This window comes from Tripterygium wilfordii, chromosome 1 (assembly GCF_013401445.1).
Source record: "Tripterygium wilfordii isolate XIE 37 chromosome 1, ASM1340144v1, whole genome shotgun sequence".
Lineage (NCBI taxonomy): Eukaryota > Viridiplantae > Streptophyta > Magnoliopsida > Celastrales > Celastraceae > Tripterygium > Tripterygium wilfordii.
This window is the reverse complement of record NC_052232.1, coordinates 5,821,886-5,849,465: the sequence shown is the minus strand read 5'-3', so window position 1 is coordinate 5,849,465 and position 27,580 is coordinate 5,821,886. Positions and strand designations below refer to the sequence as shown.

Sequence of the window (27,580 nt, the reverse complement as noted above, 5' to 3'; positions counted from 1 at the left end):
CTTGTGAAGCAAGCTCACTTGACTGAGCAAGATGAAGAAGAAATGTGTGCTTGTTTTATTGTTACAACACCTATGGTTCAATTCTCATGAGCAGTAGTGCTTTCCGTGAAATTTTGTTTTTCAATTTAATTTGTTATATAATTAACGAGAAATTAGTTAATTTTTCAATAAATGATTTTTTAAAAAAATTGGACCTCCGCCAATTTTTCACCCCCTCATAAAAAATCATGGCTCCGCCCCTAGTCACGATAGCGATATTAATGGTATTATAGCGACATCCTCAAGAATCTGAACACTGTAAGTGATGGCCTCTGGATCCATCGAATAGCCGCAAGTATACTTCATCAAAAGTTCTGCTAGAGTGTGCAAAATATTAAAGGTCTTGATGCTAGCGTGGAAGATGCTCTTTAACTTACAAGTTTACCTTCAACTCTTACTCCAGTCAAGAAAATTTATGTTTATTGATGAAAAGAAGCTCAAAAATAGAATACATTGAAATTAAGTTTCATAATAAACAAAACTTTCAGAATTTCAAATTTTTTACTCCCATATTTATCATGTTTATATGAACTATACGTGTGCACTTATGTGTGGATTGTTTTAATTTTTGGACAGGAAAATTAATGTTTTACGTTCTAAGGAGTTGGATGGTGATATCTCAATACGACAGGTTTGTAGTAGGGTTTTTGAACATGGGCTCTAAATTCATCACCGATCCAATCCTATATTTTGAGAACAACGAAAGGCTGTTTGTATAAGTCTCAATCACTCTTTCTCTATCTTTTTAATCTCTGCATTATTTTTTCCTAATCTATGCATTGTTGATACATAGACAACACAAGAAAATGAGTTATTTATTTATTAATTCATTTGTTTTTTTGATAAACTTAATTTATTGACTGTATTATGATATCATTGTTTTTGATAAGATAGTTTATGTAAATATAATAGTATTTCAGCGAATATAAATGGTAAAGACTTAAAGCCCTTTTTTTTTTTTTTTTTTTTGTTTCCATAATTCCAATTTACAATCGTTCGTTTTGTTTGTTTGTTTGTGTAGTGTAGTGCAGTGCAGTGCAACAGGCTACACTATAGACTCAGTCTTTTGACGATCACATATTGAGATTGTACCTATTTTATTTTAAAAAATATTATTGTTTATCTATGAGATCGAGTATATATTACATCATGGCCATAACCCTAGACAAACGTGTCTTCATCTCGAAAGCTTTAATTGCTCCACGTGTCTTCATCTCATAGAATTTGTACCAACCAATTATATGTCGTTCTTCATCTGGAGAAAATTTTGGCTCCTGTAAACTTACAACACTTAACCTACATAGAAGCTTTCAAACGAAATAAACCACCTCCTCCTGTTTATCTTAAAAAAAGTCTATGCTTGGGGGGTTGTAATATTCATTAGATTGGATATGTGTTTTTTTTTTTTGCAATTCTAGTTTTTTCAAGAGTTAATATGATTTTGTTAATTTTTCGATGATGAATTTCTTTGTTTTTTTTATCTATAAACGGATTCTAAGGGGCATTTCAAATTGAATGTTCAATATGGTGGATTTTTCACCAACGGTGACGGTGAGTACGCTGATGGAACGTTGACTACATTGAGTAATTCTTATATGGAATCGTAGTGAAGAAACGTTGCATGAATTTGACTCATGAATTTTATTCTATAATTTATTATCTCATGAATTTGACTCATCTTGTTTAATTTTTTTAATGAAATCAATATTTACAATACTTAAACTTGTGTTGGAGACGAGATGTACAGAATGTTATGATAGTGATACGTTGTTGAAAAATCTAAAATGTCATCCAAATTTGAAGAGTGGAAATACATTTTTGTGGTGGTTTGAAAATCTCCAATTGGCTTTCCTTCAAATGTGATTTCTATTGCGTTAGATTGGTGCAGAAGATGCCAACACGTCCCAGACTTGTCCCGTCTCATTTCTCTCAAAAAGCTCTTTCTTGTAGGGTTAACTATCCTGGAATACATATCCGATTCTGTGGTTACATCAATTGCATTTTCCCATCCTTAGTGATTGTGAGAATCTGATGAGATGGTGGAGAGTAATTAATGTTGAGATTCCTCAATTTCAGCACCTTTTTGTATCAATGTCATTGTTTCTGTTTCCCATAGAGTTGAGGTTGGCAAATGCTAGTCTAGAAATATTGCAAGAGATAGCTAAGATGCTCAAGTCCAAAGTACCCACTTTTTCTATCTTAAGAGTTGAAGATGTTAAATCTCACATATACTAGTGGCTACAATGCTTCCATTCTCTTCTTTGTTTATATATTTATGATTGCTTGAGACTGACATTTCTACCCCAACATCTAAAACATCTTTGCTCTCTCCAAAAATTGAATATTGAGAATATGGAGGTCCATTGATCCCTCTTGTGATGACAATAGTCAAGACTTCCAATGGCAACATCTTATAAGACTAGGTGCATTGACATTATCTGGGCTTCTAAAAATGCTTGCTCTGCCCTCAGGCCCTCAGCTCTCCAACATGTTACAATTCTTCACATCTCTGAACATATAAAGTTGTCGAACTTTAGAGGGTTTACTTGAGTGGCTACACAATCTTAACACACTCAATACCCTTAGACTCGCAGATCGCCTTGAATAAAATCATTGCCAGATGGGATGAATGATCTCACTTCTTTGAAGGTCTTATAAATCCATAGGCGTGGCCAATTAGGTGACATATGGCGAGTGATGAAAGGCACTGATTTTTAAATATTGGTAAGTGGTATCACCATGACAAAAACTGAGTTTGACATAATTGAAGGATTTTCTATTTTGTCTACTTTATCTATCGCTGCTCTAAACTTTCAATTCTCAATTCCTTCTTTTTGTATGTCTAAAAAAAATCTCCTTGCAAGTTCACTGGATGCTTGCTAGTTGATATTCTTACAATTTCAAACTCTTTTTAAAGTTCCTAAAAAACCTAAACCTTTGACACGACCTTTATATGAGGTGGCAACATATAAGACATCATCTCCCCCTACAAATGATTCTATGCATATGGGGTACTCAAGGGAATCAAATTGTACGTTGGTAAGATCAAAAGTAATCTGAGGTAAAAGCATAACCTGCTAGAACCTTGCCTGTGTTCACCACATTTATGATGGATACACCAAGACTAACAAACCAACAACTCCATGCAGAACAACAAATATCTCCACCATCTTGCTAACACCTGATTCGGCCATATGCACTAATTCTTCTTCGGCTGAAGTCTCATTGATCATGATTAGTAAAGCGACAAACACTGTAACGACCCGTCCTGGAGGGGGGGTCTGCGGAATTATCAATTTGTCCAAACCATAAACTATCCATGTAAATCCTCCAAAATCATTTAATATAATTCCAAAAAAAAATGAATAAATGCATTTAGAAATCTATTGAGATCATTAATAAGTCTTTAAAATTTAACAAAGCGGAAGTCTTTAATAATCAAACCCTATGCTACCCATAAACCACAACTGTATCCATGGGGACACCGCTCACGCCTCGAGAAGCTAGCCACCATCTACGTACTCACCTGAAAGGGAAAGAAGAAATAGAGATTGAGCTAAATAGCCCAGTAGGGGTATAGTACCCGATAAAGACTCAGATATCCATGATGCAAATACCGAGAGAGGGAACCACATACGATATGACAAAGAGTAGAACTAGTCTACAAAAACAACAATCAGCTCAAGAGTAATACAAGAATAGGCAGGAACAAAAGGATTATGCTCATGTCACAATCACAACCCAATATACATATATATATAAACATGCACATTATATATGCAAACACACATCTCCTCTCAATGCGCATAGCGCCACAAATCATCCACATCCAATCGTCGGCACACGGCAGTCTGGATTTCCCCTCGGAGGCCGCGGCAATCAAATCCCCATATAATCACGTTGCACAGCAGTCCGGATTTCCCCTCGGAGGCCACGACAATCAAATCCCCGAATAATCATGTGGGAACAGATAAAGGGGAATAAATCCCAGACAGTGATCACGTCTCAAAGTGGTGTGTCGCGAGTCACAACCACCTCACAAACCAGAGCCAAACAACGACAACAAGGCTATCACATCCACCCATCTCCACAAATCCACAATCCAAACACACAGTCAACATATATCATGATGCATGTATTACAATAAGGTTTTCCATGCACCCAAACCCATTTCCAAAATCGTTAAGAAAATATTTTACTATCTTGGGAAAATAGGACACCAAGCTCTACGAAGAGTCCTAATCAAATCAAACAGTTTCCCATAGCCAAAATTACACATGCCTATCTACATGCTGAAAGATTATAGTCTAGCACGGAGAAATACGAACCAATGAAGAGACAACAAAGAATGATTCAAGAGGCAAGTATTTAACACACCAGGGAAACACAGCCAATTGTAGAACAAGAAATATCGGGTAATAGAGGTCAATAAATGGAGAACCCCTACCTCGATAGCAGTGCAAACAAAGCTAAACGTCTACTGTGTTTCCTCGATCTCCTAAAAAAATATCGACGTATAGCAGTCATTAAATAACCCAAAACAAATTCTGATTATTTGAATATTTCCATAACCTGAACTGACCCACTGGGTCTGACCTTAATGGGTTCTAGACGACTAAACCCATATATTTATCCAGTTAAAGCTGTGGATCAAAGTGATCAAGAGTTAAAAGTCTGGTTAAAAGACCTTTACGTATCTCATGACCAAATGCCCTTTAAAAGGCCATATGTCCGACCTCAACATATCAATTTAATCTCTTAAATAGTCAAATGGTTTCATCTACTTTAATGGCCCACAAACACACTTCAGTTATTAAATTTTCTTCTTTAAATGGCCAAATAACCTACTGCTTTCACCTCCTCTAATAACCCACGAGGTCTTGTCATGCATGTGCTAAGACCCGGGGCCAAGGAAAATTACCCAGCCCATGTCCATGCCCGACTATGTCTTCTCCACCCCAGCCACTTCAATGGCTTGGACCTACCACGGCCGTGCACCATTCTTCAATGGAACCTGAGTTCCAACTAAACCGGACAACACAGAGGTGCTGTTCAGTCATCACAACTCATCACGGTATAATCCAATATTAATGAAGATGAATGTTTCTCACCTTAAATCCAGTAATCCTTTGAATCTTTGACGACTTTAGTCCTCAGATCACACTTATCGCATAAATACCAACTCCTAGTTTTACTTCCCAAAGTTCTTGCCTCCAAACCAACTCCGATGACACTTCCGCCGAACTTTAAGCCCCTTGTCTGCCGCTTGTATCCAACCAACAACACCAAGAAATCCATTAAATCTATATTCAACCGGAAATCACCCCAGCCAATATATATGGAGAGAAAATTGTTTACTCACCCTGTACCTTGGCCTCCGGCGATGTTTTCCGGCCGCTGGGGTTGAAGTGGATTTGGTTCTTCTTGAGCGGCTGCCAAATTCTACGTGTTTAGTTTACAATGAAAAGTATATAGGGATATATATACCCGTATGCTAGGTATTTATATTTTCTAAAATTCTCTTTTGACCCCTCCACTTTTCTCTAAATTTAGCCCTTAACCCAATTCTTTTACTGGACTTCGATCATATCATTTCCAAAAATTTTGGGGTTTTACAAACACCATTAACTACCTTCGACAAAAGAATAAAATAAAATTAGAATTCTCATGGCACATTGAGTATAACTAAATTTTAAATCAAGATTTTATGTAAATACATAATCTTACTATAATTGATATTATTACAATTTAAACTTTATTTAAAGTTTCTAAAAATCCAAAACCTCTCACGCAACCTCTTTATGAGGTCGGCGACATACAGGACATTAACCCTAGTATGGACATCTTCCACAATATTATTGTGTTTTTGTGTTTGCGGTTTATATTCATCAATCATGAACCCATGACATAAAGAACTTCCAAATTTATTTTTATATTTTTTATATTATTAGTTTGAAGTATTATTAATTTTTTTATGTTTATAGTCTATATTTGTAAATCGTGAACTCATGAGATAAAAAAAACCTATTAGTTTGTTTTTGTTTTATTGTTGTGAAGTATTATTATTGTGTTTTTATGTTTACTGTGTATACTCGTAAATCTTGAGCCCATGACCATAAAGAACCCAAAAAATATTTTCGACGGTGCTGCCTCTGAACTTGCACAACTTTTTGTGTCCCCAATGATCCAAACTTGAGTTCGCCACTAGGCGTGTGTCTCTCTATATATATATAAATTGTATATATGAGTATATAAAGTGAAAGATTCTCTATTTGTGGAACCCATCAAACTTGTTCTCACATATTGTGGATTTTCCCTGTGTAAAGGAACATGTGAGACTAAAGTGGATGTGTTGAGTTATTTAGAGGTAATGGATCAGGATTTGACGCATAAGACTTTGCTTTCATGGTCCATTATTGTCATTTTCTCCATGTTAATACAAAGGGCATGCCCATGTACATATATTTCTTTTAATGCAATACCCATTTACCCAAAAAAATATTTACTAAATTTTAAATGAATATTTTATTCTTGTAAATACATAGTCTTACTAAAATTCATAATATTACAAGTTTAAACACTTTTTAAAATTCCTAAAAAACCTAAACTTCAAGCATGATCTCTATATGAGGTGGCAACATATAGGACATGGCATGACCTCCTCCGCCAAAACTCCATACACTCGTGGTGGTAGATATGGTCACAAGTGAGACGCACCACATCATCTCCCACTACAAAGGGGTTCTATGCATATGGGGCACTCGGGAGAATCAAATTGCATTCTGGTAGGATCAAAAGGAATCTGAGATAGTGGCGGAACCTGTCAGAGCCTGTCTATATCCACCACATATATGATAAATACGCCAAGACTAACAAACCAGCAACTCCGCACAGAACAACAAATATCTCCACCTTCTTGCTAACACCTGGTTCAACCATATCCATTAATTCTTCTTGAGCTAAAGTCCCATTCATCATGAGGAGTAGAGTCACAAACACCATTGATTGCCTTTGACAAAAAAAATAAAATAAAAATAAGAATTCTTGTGAAGATAAACAAAATAAAATAAAAACCATTGAGTACCTTCTTATTCTTCCATCAACATAACTCTGTCTACCGACTTGGCTTTTGCCATGAAGCGATGTTTCAAGGCGGTTTGGTCTCCTCTTATCGCTAACATCTTGTTTTCCATAAGGGAACTTCAACATCTAATGATAAAAGGAAGGTACTCAATGGTGTTTATTTTATGGTGTTTATCTTCCCGAGAATTCTTATGTTTATTTTATTTTGTTTGTCAAAGGTTCTCAATGGTGTTTGTGGCTCTACTCCTCATGAGCAATGGGACTTTAACCCAAGAAGAACTAATGGATATGACCGAGCCAGGTGTTTTCAAGATGGGGAGATATTTGTTGTTATGTGCAGAGTTGTTGGTTTGTTAGTCTTGACGTATTTGTCATATATATGTGACGGGCACATATTAGATTCTTGCAGGTTCCACCATTATCTCAGATTCCCTTTGATCCTACCAGCATGTAATTTGACTCCCCCGAGTGCCCCATATGCATAGAACCCTTTATAGTGGGAGATGATTTGGTGTGTCTCACTTGTGACCACGAGAATTCAAAGCATATTAATGCAGTGGAAATGGCATACCTATTGTAGCGTGAATTGCCAGGAACTTTTAAGTTGTGGTGTTTCAATACTAGATCGATCACCTTATTCACAGCACAAATACTCTTAAACAATAAAACTAGTTAGCTCAAAAAACACTCTCCTCACAAGTGTTTATGCTCAATGTTTCTATAATTGGAAGCCAACAATTCTTCTGCTAACATGCTTAAAAAGCATACGGTATAACTCGTTCAATAGTCCTTATATAGAGACTTTTTTGGATAGAGTTTATTTCGTATTTAAATTCCTTTAAATATTTGAAACAAGATTCGGTTGTTATTTATTAATAAGCTCAATTTAAAACCAATTACGAGATTTAAGCCTTACCATAAATTACTTTTTTGTGGGCTTAATCAAACTATAAACTCATATTGGGTCCTCCAATATTGAGCCATTAATTGGCCTTGCCCATTAATAATTCTCATATTTCCAACATACTCCCACTCACCCATTATGGGCTTGGGTCTAATAGAGAGAGATGAGCTTATTTCGCTTACTAACCTTTTTATGTTTTCATGCAGGTAAATGGGCCATGTGACCTGAAATACACATGTTATGGTATCTTCAAAGTAGAAACCCATGAGGGCCACGAAGAAGTGTTTTACCATAATAGTGTGGAAGCCATGTACTTAATTTTTCATACCCCAAACTTTTTTGGTTACACCTTGACCAAGCATTACTCAATCCCTCAAAGAGTCCTTGTGATTGTCAACTTAGTTCTATTGCATGTATTCGCAATGTTGTCCTACTAGACATCATTGCATGGCGCTAGTGAATACAAGCAACTAGTGTCATCCACAAAAAAATTCCTCGAGCCCTCACATCATTTGGATGTGAAAACAACTCGCTTTCCTAACTATGATCTATTAGGTCGCATCATTCCATGACCATTAGATACATGTTAAAATAGCGATTATTGTTTCACAGTTTCACGACATAGTCAGAAGTCAACTAAGGGTACAATTATAGATTTCTTAGGAGTAAGAAATCTCGAAACTCACATGATGAGGAAACAAGGATCAATTCACTCACCTTCCAATTGGTCACATGCACATGCAATATGAAATGCAAGTTATGGCGGAGTTTCTCTCGTTCGTTCACTTTAGTGTCAAGATTCAAATTCATCTCATCTTTATTCGCTACATATGGTGGACACAGATAGGATTTTGGCAGGTTTCGCCACTATCTCATATTCGTTTTGATCCTACCAACATGCAACTTGATTGCCCCAAGTGCCCTATATGCATATAAGCCTTTGTGCTAGGAGATGATATAGTGTGTCTCATTTGTGACCAAATCTATCGGTTGGCGGCCCTAATTGATAGTCGGACAGTTGATCTTGGGTTCTGGTAGCGAGCATAAGAGAGGCATAGGAGAGAGAAATATAAAGAGAGAGAGAGAGAGAGAGAGAGAGAGTGGGAGCGTGAAGGGAAGGGGAGAGAGCTTGAGTATTTGTGTGATGTGAAAATATGAAAATTTAAAATTTATCAATATGGGATTGCTAATATGAACTTGCCACATAGGCACCCCATAGACTTAGGATGAGTTGGACTACGTGTTCAAAGATCGTTCCCAAACTGCAGCATCAAATATCAAGTGCTCCGACCTCTTGCTCGACTCTCGAAAACCGTTGAGGCAGCACAACACTTTCTTGCTTCTTCGTTTTCGTTCTGCTTCGAGTTCAAATTTCAAAATGAATAACCGGTAGTGGGTAATTTTTTGAAAAGCCTGGGTATTTGATATGCCAATTATATTCATATAATTGTGCATCCTTTTACATGAAATCTTGCATTGTTTAAGAGTTAATTCGAATTATATGCTGCTTAAAGAATGTTATTTGCACATTTCAGGTTTCGGAGCATAAATGGAAGAAAAGCAGCTTAATGGATAGGAATGAGCAAGAAATTGGACCCGGAGGGAAAAACCGATCGATCAGCCCAAATATCCGATCGATCGGATGCTGATTTAGCTGAATTGGACAGTGGAGAATTCCGATCGATCGGACCAAAAACCGATCAATCGGCCAGAGTAATCTCGCGAATTTTGAGGCCTTCAATTGTCCGAAATTAACCTAAAGTCAAGGGAGACCAGCTCAAAACGACATAGAAGTGTGAGATAAACGACTCTGGGTCGTGGGGAGTATAAAAGGGATAAGTTGCTAGGTTTTGGGGGAGGTTGGAACTTTGGAGAAATTCTCTCAAGCTTGGACGGCAGCCCTTGGGAGCTCAAGCTGGAATTTCAGGGGTTTCATCTAATTTCTTCTCATTTCTTGTATTAAATGACTGCTAGTATGGATTTCAAGTTGTATTTCGTGATTATGAGGAACTAATCCTCTAACTAGGGGTCCTAATGGAACCCCTCTTTGAATGTTGAATGAACTTGATTGTTAGTCTTTAATCTCTCTTATTGTTGTTGATTTTCTATGGATACACTTATTGCTTTCAAATGCTTGATCACCATTTGAATGATTTTTAGCTTGGGTTGAGACCGGAAGGATAGGCCTAAGGTTGCAAGAATCCATAGAAAACATAAGTTGAATGAACCATAGAAATATAGGTTTATGACTTATGCAATTGTTAAGTGATTTCCATTGATCTTAATGGGTTTACAATGTACTAATCCGAGTGTTAGGAATAACCCGGATTTATGTTGAAAACACATTCGATGTATCTAGGAATAGAACATTGAATAGAGTGGGAAATTGATTGTCAACAACTAATTTGAGAATTGAGAGTTAATGAATCAATGGAGTTCAATTGGATGAGAGGTGGTGAAATTAAGAACCCTAGTGTTTAACTTTCTTGGAAATTAAATCGTCGTTTGTTGTTAGTTAATTGTTCAATTTGTTATTTACTTAGTGATTTTGCAGTTGCTTGATAGCATTGAATGACCACAATCACAATTCGCATTGCCAATTAGTGTAATAATTGTTTGAATTGACTTTGACTTTGAATTTGCCAAAATATCCTCGTGGGAACGATACTCTACTCATTCTTTATTACTTGTGCGACTTGTCCGCTTGCGAATAATTTCACAACAATTTTTTGGCGCCGTTGCCGGGGATTGAGGCAAATTTTTATTTTTGTGTCAATTTAGGTAATTTTTGTGCTAATTCGGCTTTTAATTTTCTGCAGAAATTATTTGCTCTTGTATGAGCTTGCGAACACGTTCTTCTAATCCAGAATTAATTGCTATTGATTTGGAGATTGAAAGGACTCTTCACAATCTTAGACGAGAGCTTATTAATAATCAAATGGAAGGCTTTGGGGACAATCAAGGAAGGGGAAATCTTGGTGATCTTGGTGGAGCTGTAAATGTGAATGGTGGCAATGGTAATGGTGGAGGTGTTAATGTAAGATATGGTGATGATGAGGTCGAAGGTCCTCCTAGGCAATTTGATCCTCGTTCTCTCGAGGATTGTGCTAGGCGTACTTGGGACACAAATCCTTCAAGCATCCGCTATCCCCCTATCAATGCTACTAATTTTGAGATCAAGCCGGCTATCATCAACATTATCTCTAATTCAGTGGTATTCTATGGTCTTCCTAATGAAGAGCCCAATATTCATCTTCGCTCTTTCTTGCATGTGTGCACTACCTTTGGGATTAACGGGGCTTCGAAGGATGCTATCTTGTTGAGGTTATTCCCATTTTCTTTGAGGGACAAGGCTAAGGGATGGTTGATGTCATTGCCTCCCAACTCTATCACCACTTGGGATGAGATGGCGGAGCAATTCTTGACGAAATTCTTTCCTCCAAGCAAGGCGGTGCTAATTAGGGCGGATATCATGTCTTTTGCCCAAAAGGATTTTGAATCATTTTGTGAGGCTTGGGAACGCTTTAAAGGAATTATTCGAAGTTGCCCAAATCATGGCCTCCTGGAATGGGTAGTGTACCAAGCTTTCTATAATGGGTTGAGCATGCATACTAAGGAGACTATTGATGCGGCTGCGGGAGGTTCTTTTATGACCAAAAATCAAGAGCAGGCTAGGGAATTACTTGATAAAGTGGCCAAGACCACTAACTCTTGGTCCTCGGTGAGGGGGAATCCAAAGCAAGGAGGAAGCTTTAGAGATGATGAGGTTCTGTCTACCTTGAATATCATAGCGAGGAAGATTGATGCATTGACACTAAATCAAGCTCAAGAAGTACATGCTACGCAAAACACACCTTCTTATATGTCTTGTGCTTATTGTTGTGGACGCCATCCTACGGGGGAGTGTTTTATTGCTTCTTCATCTAATCCTAGTGAGCAAGTGAATGCCATTGGTGGAGGCAACTTCAATCAACCCCATAATGATCCTTATTCCAACTTCTACAATCCGGGATTTAGGAATCACCCCAACTTCTCTTGGAGCAATACTCAAAATGTGCAAAATCCTCAACATCTAGTGCAGCCCCAAGAGAAGAAGAGAGATATTGATGAGATGTTCTCAAAGCTAGCCGGAGGCCTAGATACACTTACAACTCATACCTCCCAATTTATGACAAGGACGGAGCAATACATGAGTAAAACCGATGCTACTCTACAAGCTCAAGCAACTTTGATGCAAAGCTATGGAACTTCCATCCGGAATCTTGAGATACAATTGGGGCAAATAGCTAACAATTTGTCATTTAGAGAAAGAGGTACCTTGCCAAGCCAACCGGAATTGACTCCAAAAGGGAAGGACAAAGAGCAATGCATGGCAATCACTCTTCGGACTGGTAAGGTGGTTAAAAATGCTTCTGATCTAGATGACGAAAAGGCAAAAATTTTGCAGGAGGAGGAGAAGTGCAGGAAAACAGGGGAGAACGAAGCTGAAAAATGTCCAGAGACAATTTTCGATCGATCGGAGCCCCACCCGATCGATCTGCCTGTTCCAGCTCCTGTGAAAATGAAAGATGTGCAGCCACGATATGCAATTGAGCCCGATTGGCCCGATAGTTCTCTCCCCGCACCTCCAGTCAAGGCTTATGTGCCTCCAATTCCATTTCCTCAAAGGTTAAAGAGCAACAAGAAGCATGATGATCAATTCTCTAAATTTTTGGAGGTATTCAAGAAGCTTCAAGTGAACATCCCCTTTGCCGAAGCTTTAGAGCAAATTCCTTGCTATGCCAAGTTTATAAAAGAGATCTTATCCAAGAAGTGGAGATTGAAGGAGCATGAAAAGATACAATTAACCGAAGAGTGTAGTGCCATTGTGCAAAGGAAGCTCCCAATTAAGCAAGATGATCCAGGAAGTTTCACAATCCCGTGCACTATAGGTAACACCTTGATTGAAAGATCTTTATGTGATCTTGGAGCTAGCATCAATTTGATGCCATTATCGGTTGCGAAGCAAATTGGAGTGAAAGAGATTAGTCCAACCACGGTGTCTTTACAAATGGCGGATAGATCTATAAAGTACCCTCTTGGCATAGTGGAGGATGTGTTAGTAAAGGTGGGTGAGCTCATGTTCCCGGTTGATTTTCTTATTGTGGATATGGAGGCCAACCCTACTACTCCCATAATCTTGGGAAGGCCATTCTTGAGCACCGGGAGAGCTTTAATAGATGTTGAAAAAGGGAAGCTTACTTTGAGAGGTGCGGGAGGTGATCAAATCACTTTTAAAGTATTTGGCAATAGAAGGCAAGAGGAGGTTTCTCAACAATGCCTCCAAGTGGAGCATATTGACATGGTCATCCCTGACACTCTTGAGAAAGAAGCTCCATATATTCCGGTGGAAGTTCTTCTAGGCAAAAATTCCAAGGTTGAGCATGAAGTTCTCAAGGCAGCCTCCCAAGCTGAAATTGAAGTTCAAAAGTCTCAAGTTGAAGATCCCAAGGAGAAGAAAAAGAAGAGGAAGAAAAAGAAGAAGAGGAAGACCAAGAAAATGAAGAAAAATGCCTATCCTAAGGAAATGGTGGTGATGAAAGCTTATGCTCCTTGCATGGCACCTAAGCAATCAAATGTCAATCCTAAGAAGCCATCAAGGGGAGTCTACACCACAACCCTCAAGGATCCCGGTTGAATTCACAAAGGGGAGTCGGGCTGAAGACTTTAAACCAAGCACTTTCGGGAGGCAACCCAGGTTTTATTGTTCTATCTCTATCTTTTTATTTCTATTTTCACCTATTCCATGCATTGAGGACATTGCATATTTTAAGTGTGGGGGTGGGAATTTAGGTTTCTAGTTTTTGTTAAATAATAAAATTTTTGAATAAAATTTTTGACTTCAAATGCCTTATGTCATGTCACTCTTGAGTGTATTTGGATGAATTTTGTGATCCTTGAAGCATTGATGGATCTTGCTATGGACATTCTTTCCAATTGAGTTTTCCTATCTTGAAAATTGTTTTGTCCATTGTGCCTTTGTGAATATGGAACACTTGATTGTGGGGTATGAAATATGACTTGATTTTGGCATTTGTGGTTGCTTGAGATCAATTTGATTCTAAATAGCACTACTTGAGCAATGAAAAATGAAAAAAAAAAAAAATTTTTGTTTATGAACAAATGGTTTCTTTCATAAGTTTTCTGCTGAGTAACCGGGCCTCTTGCCTAGCAAGCAATGAGTTTTGCGTAAAAAGGTAGGAAATGAATGTTAGAGTACCTTGGTGACTAGTTCAACCTCGTAGCCTTTTTGACTCGGGTAATTAGATCCGTTGGGGTGTCTTAACACCTAGTGCCCTAAGCCAACTGGATTGGGAGTCATTGGTCGAAAGCTCGTTACATGGGTCAAGTAGAAAGCTTAAGGAGGTTGAGCATTGCACAAGTCACCTTTGAGAAGAAAAAGAAAGAAAAAAAAAAGTGAATAAGAATGAAGTTTGAATAAATGCTCATTGTATTTGCTTTTTGATTCTTATTGTTCTTGGAAGACTTCATGGCCATTGCTTATGTCACTTTGAAGCCAAATATCATGTGAAATCCATTATGTGCATCATTTCTTGAATTTATAAGCAAAGTAGATGAGATAAGATTCTTGAAGGAATGCTTTTATTGGTTTGAATGCCCTAATGTTTGGTTTGTTAGTGTGGATAGGGTTGCAATTGTGAGTTCATTTTATACTCTTGTTGATGGCATGAATTTTGGCATTGAAGTTGTTTAATGTTTGTGGGTATCATTCTGGTAAACCCTCAGGAGACACAACTCCTCCTACTAGGGGCACCTAGGGGTTTAAAGGCTTGTGGCACATGCTAAGTGTCATCGTGAGCCCTACGAAAGTGGCATAGATTAGTTGCTTATTTAGAATAGGTCTTAGTTGTTTTATTTTTCATTTAAGCTTAACAGAAAATACTCTTTCCCTCCTTTATTCATTCTCAACTTACTCGAGGACGAGCAAAGATTAAGTGTGGGGGTATTTGATATGCCAATTATATTCATATAATTGTGCATCCTTTTACATGAAATCTTGCATTGTTTAAGAGTTAATTCGAATTATATGCTGCTTAAAGAATGTTATTTGCACATTTCAGGTTCCGGAGCATAAATGGAAGAAAAGCAGCTTAATGGATAGGAATGAGCAAGAAATTGGACCCGGAGGGAAAAACCGATCGATCGGCCCAAATATCCGATCGATCGGACGCTGATTTAGCTGAATTGGACAGTGGAGAATTCCGATCGATCGGACCAAAAACCGATCGATCGGCCAGAGTAATCTCGCGACTTTTGAGGCCTTCAATTGTCCGAAATTAACCTAAAGTCAGGGGAGACCAGCTCAAAACGACATAGAAGTGTGAGATAAATGACTCTGGGTCGTGGGGAGTATAAAAGGGATAAGTTGCTAGGTTTTGGGGGAGGTTGGAACTTTGGAGAAATTCTCTCAAGCTTGGACGGCAGCCCTTGGGTGCTCAAGCTGGAATTTCAGGGGTTTCATCTAATTTCTTCTCATTTCTTGTATTAAATGACTGCTAGTATGGATTTCAAGTTGTATTTTGTGATTATGAGGAACTAATCCTCTAACTAGGGGTCCTAATGGAACCCCTCTTTAAATGTTGAATGAACTTGATTGTTAGTCTTTAATCTCTCTTATTGTTGTTGATTTTCTATGGATACACTTATTGCTTTCAAATGCTTGATCACCATTTGAATGATTTTTAGCTTGGGTTGAGACCGGAAGGATAGGCCTAAGGTTGCAAGAATCCATAGAAAACATAAGTTGAATGAACCATAGAAATATAGGTTTATGACTTATGCAATTGTTAAGTGATTTCCATTGATCTTAATGGGTTTACAATGTACTAATCCGAGTGTTAGGAATAACCCGGATTTATGTTGAAAACACATTCGATGTATCTAGGAATAGAACATTGAATAGAGTGAGAAATTGATTGTCAACAACTAATTTGAGAATTGAGAGTTAATGAATCAATGGAGTTCAATTGGATGAGAGGTGGTGAAATTAAGAACCCTAGTGTTTAACTTTCTTAGAAATTAAATCGTCGTTTGTTGTTAGTTAATTGTTCAATTTGTTATTTACTTAGTGATTTTGCAGTTGCTTGATAGCATTGAATGACCATAATCACAATTCACATTGCCAATTAGTGTAATAATTGTTTGAATTGACTTTGACTTTGAATTTGTCAAAATATCCTCGTGGGAACGATACTCTACTCATTCTTTATTACTTGTGCGACTTGTCCGCTTGCGAATAATTTCACAACAGTATTCAAATCCAAGGGCCACAAATAGATCTCAAAAAAAATTCGCCCTCAGACGAAGGCATGTGGTAGGAGTTCCGATTAGTCTTTTAGAATGTTTTCCTAATTCTAGTAGGATTGCTAGTTTGATGTGCCTGCCTATATAAAGATATTAGTAGTGTTGTTAGAGACAACTTCGCCATTCAATACACTTTAGTTGACCATCTAAAGAGTTTTCTTTGTAGCCCGCGACGATTAGTGCCAATGGAAAGAAAGTTGGTGCCCCTCCATTGCTATTTGCTGCTTCTTCCTTGTAGCCCTAATGAGCCTACTGTTTCTTGTTGCTTCAACGCCGATTAGCAACGCATGCAACGGTTCCATAGCAGAGTGTGATGAAGAGTCTGAAGTGGATGCTGATGGAGTCGGAGATTTCTCGAAGCTTTCTTCAAGGAAAGAATTACATATCACCAGGTGCTCTAAAGAAAAAACCAACCATTCTGCAAAGGTGGTTTTTCTCGACTCCTGGCTTAGAAATATTTTCTTCATTTCTTTGTACCCTTTTAAGCTTCCCAATAAAAAATTATATCAAGCTCTGGGTGTTTAGACTTTAGATGATGGAAAGCAATTGATTTCAATAGTTCTGATGCCATTTCTTATCTGCTTGAGACCCCAAAAAGTGACTCAAAAAGACCCCATTTAATGTGGAGTGTTGTGTACTTTTAATCCGTAGTTATTTTAATGCCACATAGATTTAGCAGACTTTTGGAGGTCATATTTTAAGGGTTTCTTGCATTGTCCTTTCTTATCATGTCTGAATTACTTCAATCATGTACTTCATCAAACAAAACCAAGTTAAGCTAGAAAATACGTGGATTAAGATGTAAACAAGGATATGAAAGAACAAACAAATTAATAATGAAAGCTAGCAAGGGAAAAAAAAATCTAGAAGAGTACCAAATTTGCCACCTTCAGTTGATGATTGAAATAAATTTAAAGTAAATGTATAACTGTACATTCAAGACTATTCGGTTACCTATTTGCATTCATAATCCAATATACACATACGTATGCATTTATTTATAAGGAATCGATGAAAAAGAATTAGGAATGCAATCAACCAAACAAGTAAATTTTTCATTGAATTCACATGTACACTGGGATACACAGCATTTGTGTTCCTGAAGTGTAACAACTGATATTTGCAATTATGTAGGTATACTTCACTAAATAGTCCATTCCCCTTTTGAGTAGGACAGATCTGCTAATTCTTTCATTCCAGGTTCAAGCTAGTAAGAGGATACTTAAACTAAGAATGTATCGTATATACAACAATGTTTGTTGTTCTTGTAAGTGTCATAATACTCATATACACTTCAATGATTTGATAAACGAAAAATGGTTAGATATTCTCCGATACTGCAAATGCCTTGAAAAACAGTTCTATTTCTTCTAACAACCTCTTATCCTTCACTTCTCTTCCCCTGGAATCTGTATCTAGCAAAAACTCAGAAGACATCAAGTGAATGAGATACTCATAAACTTCCCCTAAGTCTTCTGGCGTCACCATGGTCTTCTTTGGATAGGCGTTTGTGTGTACACATTGAGCATTGTGCATGTGCAAACGTTTTCTGCATGCCTGCATAATCCAGGAAAATGTTATTGGGAATCTGATAACTACAGCAGGTTATCTATCTTTCGAGTTTCGATTGAGAAGTTATAATTAGTTGTAAGATCTAAAGATGATATGATTGAAAACATTTTCTATCTAAGAAGCTTCCACAGAGAATTCGGAAATTCATCACTTCATGACCTAAGGGACAAGGAGTTGAACAATAAAAATAGCAATTGTATGGCATGTACAAAACAGAATGCTTCACAGACTATAAAGGCAACATGATGTAAGACGGGTATCATCACCTGGAGAGTCTGTTTTACAGTTCCAATCTGCTTGGTGTTTAAAAAATCATTGTTTGACAGCTCTCGGAATAAGAAAATCAACTCAGAGCTCACGTTGCTAGCTGAAAGATTGTCAATTATATTGGATATGCAGCAATCATTAAACACCAACCCCATCCACCTTGGAACGTTCTGAAGCTTTAGTAATGCAACAGTTATGTAAACAGCGGATTTGTGATGATTCGTGAAAGACTTAGAGGCTAAGCATGGAACTGCCAAAGACATTGCCATCTCTTCTACTATCAACCTGCACCATCTATTCTTTGCAATGAATCTCGTTTCCTGCATTCCCAGTTTTTCCCACCATATTATCATTGAGAGGCAGAAGGCACAGTTCCTAGCCACTCTGATGTCACTGTGGAAAACTAGGCCTTCTAGTATAGCCCTAGTAGAAATTTGATAATCCATTGAACATTCTAACTCTTCTTGTTTCCTATTTACTTGTTCAGTTAGTCTGGTAAATATTTCTAACACGCAGTATGAGGCAACAAGCTTCACTGTAGGAGGCCCAAAATGCATAAGCCTGCATAAATCAGTGCATTGGATGGTAATAGTGGAAAGTTGCTGCATCAAATTTGATTGGTCTACAAAATGGTGCCAGTCGACAAACTCTGGTAGAACTGCATGCAAACTAAAGCAAGCGAAAGTGTCAGCTTGCAAAAAGAGCACAAAGATAATATTTGTATTCAAAAGAGTTGGTTACCTTCTTAAAGAGAAGTAGAATAGTAAAAGCATATATATCAGAGCTTCACCCATGCCTGTCTTCTCGTCACAATTGAACAATGCAGGTCCCTTTGAGCAGGCTGTATGAATCATGCTGTTGATTGAAGAGATCAAGCTAGTATTGAAAATAATGGCTTTTGCAGCCCCTAGAAGGACTTTGTTGGTTGAGTGGTGTAAAACAAGGGAAAGGATGCCAATTACTTCCAGACCTTCACAAGTCCAGCCTTCCACGTCTAGTGTTGTAATCAGGAAATCCATCAACTACAAAAGTTGAGAGACCCCATCAGTTTGCTGAAATTATTGTAGATAGCATTAGAACAGTGGAAGTAGGTACCTTTATAGTCACAGTAACCCAAGCTTCATCACGAGAAAGTGTTTCAGAGTGCACCAAACTTAGAATGCTTAGTACTAAAAGTGATACGGGTTTGAAAATCTCCGATGAAGAATGGATTGAATTGTAAAGAACAACCTGAACTCCATTGCCTATGCCATGCAAACAAAAGTATTCTGAAGCAGGTGGAAAAATGTCAATGATTGTTGCCATGAGATTTACTACTGCTATAATGTCGTTCCCTTGGCCCTCTTCTTTCGCAAGTTGCAGCAACAAGCATACCAAAAGCGGTGCTACATAGTTATCCCCTGCTATCACCAACTCTGCAATATTGTTAACATTAAAAGTCTGGCTATGTTTCTTTTGGACAATGATGTCAGCCCTATTTCCGCTATTGAGTCTGCAGAGTGTCAAGAGTTGAGAAGACAGTTGGTTGCTGATTTTTTCTTGCTGAAACAACCATTTTAGTGATACCAAGTGAATTATGCAGGAAGACAAATCCCGTTCTTTTTCAGTCAACAGATGGAAATGATCCTCTCAGCTTCTGGACTAAACGGAATTCGGTAATTCATCATCCCAACACCTCGATAGAGACCATAAAGATTTACCAGTTGCATCATCATCAATGAATCAATTTCATGTAGAAAGTCACTACCATTTGCAAGAATAAACTGTTCCAAGGAAGATAAAACCAGCTTCTCATCTGCAAGCCTGAGAAACAAACATCAGTACCAAGAGGAATATATATTAAAAATGTAAAATGTAACCTAAAAAAAAGAAGGAAAAGAAATAATATCTATAAGATGAATCAGAACTCAAATACCTATCATCATACAAAGAACTTGCATGTAAAATCAGCAAAACTGTTGATTGACAAGAGGAGAATCCCATATCAAGGGACCTTTTCTGCCCTAGCAGAAATAGCAAATCAACAGGATCAGATGGAAGATACAGAGCAGCATCTCTGATGGATTTACCAATGTTTTGACCCAGAAGAACATCAACAAGTGAACTGAGCATTAGATATGTCCTTAATTTCATGTTTTCTGTTGGGAATAACCCTAAGCATCCAAATGACAAGCTGAACCAAGAAGCTGAAACTAGGGTATTTGCCCACTTTGTGGCCTGTGAATCTGAACTCTGCTGCAGTATAAAATGAAAAGTTTCCATTATACCTAGGACACTTTCCTCGTCCATTTTATTGACAACTGTCACGAACCAAGTTAATAACTGTGAAGAACATATATCCATTATACAATCACAAAGTTCCATATTACTGGGGTTATTGGAGGAGATCTCTCCCAAACTGTATGCATATGCCTCTTTAAGTAAGTACAAGGAATGCAAAAATTGATTAGGATCTTTTCTGAAGGTACTTAGACAAGATAAAAGGGCATGCTTTGATGCTTCTTCAACTGATAGTGCCATTTTTAAAATCCCATGAGAAGATGAGGTTTTTAAAAGAGCTGTAAAAGTTGTGCAGGCCAATATGAATGTTTCTGGAAGCATGCCTATTTCTCCCTCAGTGTGCCTCTCAAACATTCTTGTCAAAACCAGAACTAGTTCCTCCATATAAGAAGGTGATACGACTCCAGGGAAATCAGAAACACAGTTACATATGAGCTTTAGTGTTTGACTTTGAGCAGGATGGAAAGGGATTTCCGTTACATAACGCAAAACTGGAATCAAAGAAGTAAATCCGACAACCAACCTTTGTTGGAAGGCTTGCTCAGCAGCTGAAAATAGATTAAGAACCTGGAGGCAAGAGTTGACCATCGGATCCTTACATTCTGTCCATCCAGGTAAAAGTTAATCAGGAAAAAATAACTAGAAATGCTGCATAAAACCTTACTAGTAGATCAAGAGAAAAAAGAAAATCAATGTTTCATAATTTTCTGGCAACCTTTCAGTCATCTCAAGTTCTGAGACTAGGTTATGAAAGCTTCTAAACAGCAACATATATAACTACAGAAGCTATGGAAATTTTGGATTGATGTTTTGCAAAAAATGTCCCAGAAAATGAATTGATAGTGTGAAAATAAAAGGCATCCAGTGCCTGCTTGCAATGCTTCTATATTTTGGCTTCGAGACCATATTTTCAAGAATGGAAACACAAATCATTTTCCTGTTGCACAGCGGCAAAACTTGATTGACTAACAGGTTTAACTTTTCATTGGGTTTAGAATTTAAGGAGCACAAATTGTTCTCAATTCCGCATTTCCAAGGTCTTCGTATGCTAGGTTGTGAAAGAACTTGGTTAAGTGTAAGACAAACAAATAAGCTTCTTTAGAACAGAAAAGTTATAACAAATTTGAGTAATGATTCTTTCATTGCAGTGCCTTATGGGATCTGGACTAAGTTCACTCACCTGCCAATCTCAGAATTTCAAATACATAGTCCACAATGTTTTCTTTCACCAAAACTTGGATTGGTTTGGCTGGATCCTCCTCACAGGACAAACAATGAAAAATTAGATCAAGGGTGCTGATCTGGACTTGGTTGTCAGATGAAAGCAGTGGGCCTTTAATAGCCTCAGCAAATAACACATACAGAGAAGCCCCATCTATTTCATCCGTTGTCTGCATAAAATTGTCTGCTTCATCAGAACTCAGGGTAATGTTCTCACTTTTAGATATATTTCCAAAAATCCTTCTTTGAGCCAATATTGTCAACAATGCTGGAGTAAATAAGTAAAAAATGTGTAAGCTAATGGAAGCGATCAAGTATTTATAAAGTCAATCTGCAAGATGAGTGTCTCTATGCGTAACTATCACTAGTCTAACCGTCTAACCATGCCATATCCAACAGTATCACACCCCATCGCTGTAATGAACAGCTATTAGGGAGCCTCTAAAACTCATAAGACATTTTGATAGCATTAAATTTTTCATGATCTAGTCTCAGAGATGCTAAAAATAAAACTGCAACATATAAAAAAAAAAAGTAAGTGTTAAGAAATTGACAAACCAATGCAGTTCAAACGAACAGAATCATTTTCTGTCTTAGCTAGGGCATCTAGTGACTGATGAAGGAGCTTAGAACCAAAGGCACTGAGAACATCCTCTTCATCAATATCCTCAAAAGCACATTGGAGGATGGAGATTTTGTACAGAATGTAAAGGATCTCACTCCGGATCTCTTCACTATTCAAAGAAGTGACACAGGAAGCAGAGGAGTTAAAATCAATAAAAAAGGAAACATGAAAATTTAAGCTTCCCTATGTCGCATCATATGGTACCTTGGTAATTGAAGACCTGCAACCAGATTAGATATGAGGGTATATTTGTCCCTGATGATGTCATAAGAATTGTTCGAGTGACAGTTCAATAGAATCCCAAAACAGTGAAGCTGCAAGATCATAAATGAATATTAGCGAGGCCAAAAGTTTATTAAAACATATGGAAAGCAAACTCAAATTGAAAGTACTTCCAGGTTTTATATGACATAGTATTGTGCTTCATTTATAATTCTGGTTGACTATTAGAGGTCCCTATAATCTTCCTAATGTAAATTAGTTCTCAATGTGGATGAGGAGATAGAACCAATGAGGGCAGGTGTGCCAAGAAAACATACAAGGCTAGATGTTTAAAGCTGAGTAGACATCAGGGATCCTAGAATACAGGCTCCTTTACACATTCTTCCAATTATGAGACATCAAAGAAATCCAAGATACCAGTAAATTGTGACAATCAAATCGAAACTATTATCCATTATCCTTCAGCTATTTTTTTGCAGATCAACTTCATAAAGCGAGCATAGAAACCAATAAATTACTACAAGGCAACACTCCTGCACTTGCAATCAGTTCTTTTGCAGAAAAACATAGAGTCTTACAAAAAATAAAACGAAATTGTACTGCCTGCGAGGCAAAATTAAAGATTCAGAAATCACCGCGAGAATACAGAATCACGATGACGTACCATAAAAACCTGGCGCCTGCTCCACGCGAGCGAGCCAGATGAGATAATGTCAGCGACTCTTGCTACGAACCCACAGTGGACAGAATCATCGGCGCATAGAGCGATGATAACATCGATAACCTGGCGTGCGATTGCTTCATCCTCCAAGGATGAGAGGGCGCGAACGAGAGGGGAGACGAGGAAGTGAGGGTGGAAGGAGAGAAGGGAGTGGAGGAATTGAGGCTGCGAGAGGGCCTGGGATAGCTGGGAGAGAGCGTAGGAGACATGGATGGTGAGAGAGAGAGGATCAGTGATGAGGTTGGAGAAGCAGAAGAGGCAGATGGAGCCGCCTTGGTCTGTTTGCAGAGAGACGGTGGAGGTGTGACCATGAGAGCACGGACATGGCGTTGACGATTCTGCTTCTCCTAGTTCCAGATCATGCTGATCTTGTGAGCCGGGAAAAAACATCGACACAATGGAGAACGTGACGTTGGGCGCGGCAGAGTGAAAGGTTAACCAATTCTCTCTCATTTCAAATATTTTTGAGCTCATATGAAATAAAATAATAATTCAAAATTATTAAAAAATATATATACCATTTGAAAGAAAACACTTCTCAGAGACCTTTTAGGGATTTTATCACTTTTTTGCTAACTGCCAAACGAAAATGTTGAAGCATATTATTATAAATTAATAGAATATAAGAAAATTTTGAACCAAAACAAATAAAAATTTCAAAATCGACTCTCTACATTGACATCTGTAACTATAATTTTTCAAGAATATTTTGGAAAATTAGAATCAAACAAACTCTTTTTTTTTTTTAAATAGATGAGAATTATTCAAACCTTAGTCACTAGAGTGATATACGTCATCTTGAGTCTGAGTATTTATATGAAGTCAAAGACATTGCAAATTATTAAGAAAGATTAGTGCAATCCAAACACCCTAACATTTACATGGAAGAAATATTTTCTAACCACCATATATATTATCCAATTCCTTTTCTTTGTTAAAATGCTTAATCATTTTTCTTTTGTTGATAAATTTGTAATTTGATACTATATGTATAATGATCCGACATTCTAACTAGTTAGATATCCTCTTAAGATCTTCCTCAACAAACAATTCAATTCACATAAAAAGGATGTAGGATTTAATTAGCCCTCTTCAATCCGTATCATCTGTAAACCAATAAACTGTAAGAATCAAGAGAAAATCCTTCCACAAACCGTACGATAGTGCTAAATATCCCTAAAATATACTTCCATAATGATTCATAACTGATGTGGCAAGGTGACTCAGCTTGATGAAATGCAAAGAAAATAGTATTATTTTTTGTACCAAAATGCCTCTATGTATTCAAAACAATTATTCAACTATTATCTCACATAATGCTGACATCATTAGATGACATCATAGTTTTTTACCTTTTCTTTTCTTAAATGAAATTTCAAAACGTTTTATCTCTCAAAATGCATATTAAATTTTGGAAAAAATTACATACTCGGATTCAACATGTAAAACTCTTTCCAACGAGACTCATGGTTAATATGTTTTATCTTACCATTCTTAATTACATTATTTTTGAGAATAGTGTAACAAGAATCTAGAACACTGAAACAATGTAATAACATCTGTAATTGCATACAAAACATTGGAATTACGGTTTGAAGCAATTGATTTACATGTTGTTTTAGTAACACATATTTATTACATTATTTTTGAGTATCACAGACTTTTACTATATTGTTTTATGATAAAACATACCTTTATTATGTTGTTTTTGAATATCAGATACTCTTATTACATTATTTTATATGATCTCACTTTTATTACACTATTTTTGTATATCACATACTCTTATTACATTATTTTATGATAATACAGACCTTTATTACATTGTTTTTTAGTAACACATACTTTTATTACATTATTGTTGAGTATCACATACTCTTGTTACATTGTTTTTGAGTAACACATACCTTTATTACATCGTAAAATAAGAAATAACATGAGCAAAACTCGACCAACCCAAAAATTCAATTAAACCTCCACAAAATAATAAAAAAAAAGATGTGAAATCATATCTAAACAGAGGCGAGAATCATATCTTTAAAAACCTCCAATAAAGAAATTCAAAAATTAGATGCCAAAAATCAAATCCAAAAAAAAGCTGCATCTTTTCACACATATTATTACATTGGAAGATAACTGAGTTTATAGGCATTAGGCAGAAACCAAAAAATCATGTTTTATTGTAACAATGACAAGTGCATGTATTTGACCTGGATTTGATTGAACAAATCATCTTCTACCAACTTTGATTGACCTTGGATGTTCTTTAGAACTTCTCAATCAACTTCTATCAACTTGGACCTAGATTTGATTGAACAAATAGTTAAGGCATGACGTATTTGACCTAGATCTGATTGAACTTCTCTAAAGAATATTTAGAAGGGAAGATCAAGGGGATTAGTCTTTAGTTCCTTCGAGAAATAGAAAGAGTTATTCGGTAAGAAGCGATCATCGATTTGAGGGATGAAATCATTCCTGAAGAGAGAATGAGGTAGATGCTTGTAATATTCCAAAATTTTGTGACCAATGACTATGTGCCATGTGTAAATAAGAGGTGCCGTATGTACAATATTGTGACTTAATATCATTAATAATTAAAATTTTATAGTAGGAGATATATATGTATAAGAAATAGAGTTTGGTTAGATTAAGTGGCCCAAGCTACTTATATCTATGGTATGGGTTTGGGGTCCATTGCATGAATTACTTGAGAAAATTTAACCAAAAAAAAATAGTGAGGGTCAATTACGGGCTTAAGTCCTTATGGGCTCTTGTGGTCTTGGTTGAGAAGTGTTGGGATGAGGAAATATCATCGGATGCTAGGCTTAGTGTCACAAACTAAAGAGGTCCATTCAAGACTATAATGGAAAGATTATGAGCTTATTTAAGAGGGATAGTAGTGGTGGTTGATGGTGGGAACGTTTGGGGCATTCAAGGGTTGATAGATTTATTGATAGACTCTTGAGTTGCATTTATCATTGCGGTATACCTTGAGCTCGAGCTTAAACCGTGAAGTGTTGAAAGTATGTCTTCCATCATTCTAGGAGGGAGCCTAGAACCACTACCACTTCCAACAGGATTTGCAATATAAAGACCATTACCAGTTGGAACCCTACTGCCTCCTACAACAATAGTTCCACCTTCTATGCCAATGCTACCTACAAATCTTTCCATGAATGTAGCATTACCTCTACCTTTGCCTCTTCCAATACCCCTTCTTCCAACAGTTCTACCTCTTCCAACAATTGTGCCTCTGCCCCTTCCAGTAATACCTTTACTAGTCAGCTCTCTTGCAACATTTGCAACACTACTACTTCCACCTTCATCAGGATTGACAACCTATTTTTTCAAAATCATGATGAGAAATTGGACTAGAGTAACTTGACAATATTAATAAAAAAATTTACCTGAACATTTGATTGATTCTCACAACCTCTCTTATTGTATCCTTGATGTCCACATTGACTGCATCTGGTATTTCCATTCCTTCTTCTTAGTATGCTCTTGCTCTTGGGCTCATCATGCTCCCTTCTCCTATTTTTGGTTGGTATTCCAACTACAACATTGATTGGAGTAGGGAGGATGATATCACCACTAGCATTAATCCACAAATTCTCTCCATTTGTAGGCTCTACATTAAACTTGTACACCGTCATATAGGTTGATCTAGTATATGCTTAGTGGACAAAGTAAGAGGGGTCCTTGTGCAGCCAAACTATTGCTGCCATAACATGTGTGCATGGTATACCTGACAGGACCCAAGCCCTGCATGTACATGCTGCCATGTCCACATTGACAATATTGTATTGTTTTGGTTTCTTGCTAACCTATTAAATGAGTGAGAAAACATTATCAGTCATATTAAACTTAATAAAATAGCATATCATAATAAACTTGTATACAAATGTAATACCTAGAAAATAGCCTGCCTATCATCTCCAGTCCATATAGTTGTCCACCTTCCGCTCTTTTCGAACTCCTTATTCAACATACTGTGCACTTCTGGCACAAGATGACCTTGTTTTCCTGTCATTTTTTTCCCTAAGCTTCACATGCCTATGCATAGCATCAACTCTTAATTCCTCAAGCATTGTAATGATTGGTTTGTTCCTATGGGGAAATATCATTGAATTGAAGCTCTCAGGTATGTTATTCACTATTGAATCATTTTTACTGAAGGTTGAAAATATTGCCCGAGTCCACAAACAAGGTCTAACATCGTTCAAGCATCTCCAGGCAGCTTCACTAAGGTCTTTCACTCTCTGCATTTGAATATTGAACC

The 27,580-nt window shown here is 37.1% G+C and overlaps 1 long non-coding RNA gene, 1 other non-coding gene and 2 pseudogenes across 2 annotated transcripts; all 4 read right to left on the bottom strand.

Moving 5' to 3' along the window:
- Positions 1-1,253, bottom strand: part of LOC119995973 — a 109,981-nt pseudogene extending 108,728 nt beyond the window's left edge.
- A 2,163-nt stretch (positions 1,254-3,416) lies between these two features.
- Positions 3,417-5,380, bottom strand: LOC119996881. Its single transcript, XR_005467935.1, has 3 exons — positions 5,151-5,380; positions 4,487-4,537; positions 3,417-3,565 (listed from the first exon to the last, which is right to left on the bottom strand). It is a non-coding gene; the product is annotated as an uncharacterized LOC119996881 (long non-coding RNA).
- A 6,100-nt stretch (positions 5,381-11,480) lies between these two features.
- Positions 11,481-11,587, bottom strand: LOC120004358. Its single transcript, XR_005469514.1, has one exon. It is a non-coding gene; the product is annotated as a small nucleolar RNA R71 (small nucleolar RNA).
- Positions 11,588-17,525: 5,938 nt separating this feature from the next.
- Positions 17,526-23,731, bottom strand: LOC120004936 (annotated as a pseudogene).
- Between the last annotated feature and the right edge of the window lie 3,849 nt (positions 23,732-27,580).